Source organism: Sinocyclocheilus anshuiensis, unplaced genomic scaffold (assembly GCF_001515605.1).
Source record: "Sinocyclocheilus anshuiensis isolate Anshui unplaced genomic scaffold, SAMN03320099.WGS_v1.1 scaffold2482, whole genome shotgun sequence".
Taxonomy (NCBI): Eukaryota; Metazoa; Chordata; class Actinopteri; order Cypriniformes; family Cyprinidae; genus Sinocyclocheilus; species Sinocyclocheilus anshuiensis.
Genome location: NW_015555925.1, coordinates 12331 through 14915, shown reverse-complemented (window position 1 = coordinate 14915; position 2585 = coordinate 12331).

Below are 2585 nucleotides of genomic sequence, written 5' to 3'. Positions count from 1 at the left end.
GCATCCTCGGCCCGACCTATGGGCCCTGCACCTCTGGCCGCTCGACGGGAGCCTTTGAGCCTCCCAGAGCGAGTCTTAAACACAATTTAAGAGGCTACAGCCCCGTCTACGAGACACCTCTACGCCTTTGTTAGCTCTCGACCCCTGGGTGTCGAAGTTACAGGAGTACTCTGGAACGATTAACCAGGCCGGGTGTTACCTCAGGAAGCTCAGCCCGTCTTGTCAAGCCTTGGGTTGTTGTTAACTTCTCTATGGGCATTGGTTGCTTATGGAAGTTTGATACTTTTAGTCGTTCCACTAGATTAGCACGGCGTGATTGTACTGTGTTCCCATATGGCAAGACGCATTACGAGTGTAGTATCGAAAGGGAACGTACTCGGTTACTAACGTAACCTCGGTTCCCTGAGATACGGGAACGAGTACTGCGTTGCTAGCTATGTAGCTGCATGACTCGAAGTAACCTGAGAATCCTGTGGCGAAAGCTCGCTTATATAGCCAGATGCCCCGTCCATTCTGGCGGGCTTTACTGCGTGAATGAAAAAAGGCTTCAGTTCAGGAGAAAAAAGTCTTTTTCCCATATGCGTCTAGCAAGATGCAGTACTCGTTCCCGTATCTCAGGGAACCGAGGTTACGTTAGTAACCGAGTACGTTCTCCAGAGCAGCTCCTGGCCAAGGGCAAATGAAAATGTTGTCTCATGTAATACCTGTCCCTGGAGCTGTCACCTTAAGGATAGCATGTCCTGGTTTTGTCTGGCTTGTCACAAACTGGCTTTCTAGTGGATATGCTCCAGGCACTGACGGACCTGACTTAGAAGTACATTTCTATACTATATTTGGCCATTTTACAATGTACTTGTGGAAAGAAAGCAAAGGTGAGTAACACAGAAAGAATATGGATTTGGATCCAAAAGAAAGAAAGAAAGATTCAAAAGAAAAAACGAAGAAATAAATAACTAAATAAATGGGTAACACTTTATTTTAAGGTGTCCTTGTTACACATGTTACATGTACTTACTATTATAATAACAATAAATTATGCAAGTAAAGTCAAACTCTAATCCTGACCCCAACCATATAGTAATGTAGTTAATTAATATTACTCAGTACCTAAATGAATACTTATACTGTAACAAGGACACCTTAAAATAAAGTTTAACCAATAAATGTATATAACAGACCAAAAAAAAACTGTTACCAGGAGTCAAATAACTCTAGAGGGCAGTATTTCTTTACATTGTCCTAATGCATTTTTTAAAACACCAATTCACCCATTAGAGTCAAATTAAATTACTATAGACAACAGTATATCTGAACCTGAACCAATATTTTAAAAGAATAAAATGTGTAATAGTGTACAAGTTAAAATTTTCTGCTGTAATTTTAAGATTTTGTTGAAAATATGGTTGCTTTAGTTTTAACAGAATTAAATAAAGGACAGTCAAAATTCTCATTTAGAATGTCCATATTCATGCATGATATTGTTTTCTTCCTGTTTTTTTGTATTAATTGCATTGTTGCAAGCATGCCTAATTTTTCTTTATAATGTATGTGATATTTAATGTCACTAACATATTCATTGAAGTGCATTGCATTTTTTTTTTTTTGAATGCAGGGTAATTTAGTAGGACCGATAAGCTCTCTTTTATCTTGCTCTCTCTTGTGCTTGTGTTTTAGCATGCTGCTGGCTGACAGACGATCAGCAGCCAGCGTGGCTGACCGCTACAGTGCCCTGCCTGGCTTCTCCTGCTAGTGACTGGCAGTTTGAGAGGGGCACCTTGGAGACCAAAATACTGCCACACTATAAGCAGAATAAGTGTTTACAAAGCATTTAAACTTTGCTCTCTCATGGACCAGCCAGACATAAAAATTTAAAAACACAAACTTACTAAAATTTTTAACTACAATTAAAATGATTTTTCAGCTAAAAATTTAAACTATAATCGTTTGATAATAAATACTGTAGTATATGATTCTAAAATATTCTGGTTCAAAATCCATTATGTTCTACACAAATACTGTGATGTAGGGTTGGGCCGATAGACGATGCCATCGTCCATTGCCGATGGCTGACAGACATCACGATGTTGAATATTATTTAGATTTTTTTCATGAAAATCCACTTCATATGAGCTACACATTCAATGGCACTCTCCTCTAAAACAGTGAATATACAGTTATATGACAGTTACATGTAATTGCATTGTCTGCAAATGCATTAAACCCATAAAATAGAATGTAGTAATGTTATGGCAAATATGAGAAATTCATTATAGTGTTATATTTGGTCTCCAAATCGTAAGTATCGGTTTAGGGAATAGTGCATCTGACCCATATCTAAATAGTTCTGTCTTAAATCAGAAGATTTAAGATTAAAGATTCAGGTGCGAAAATAATTAATATCTATAGCGCATGAGCACAGAGATTTGAGAGTGCACAGGACACAGTTTGAGTGAGAGAAGAGACACGTTTTAAGTGCGCACACTCTCTCCGGGCGAGAGCAACGTGTATCTGAGCACGCGCGTCCGGTTTTGTGCGAGAGCAAAAGAAATCATTATATTAATTTGCTTTCGGGATATCGTCCTCTT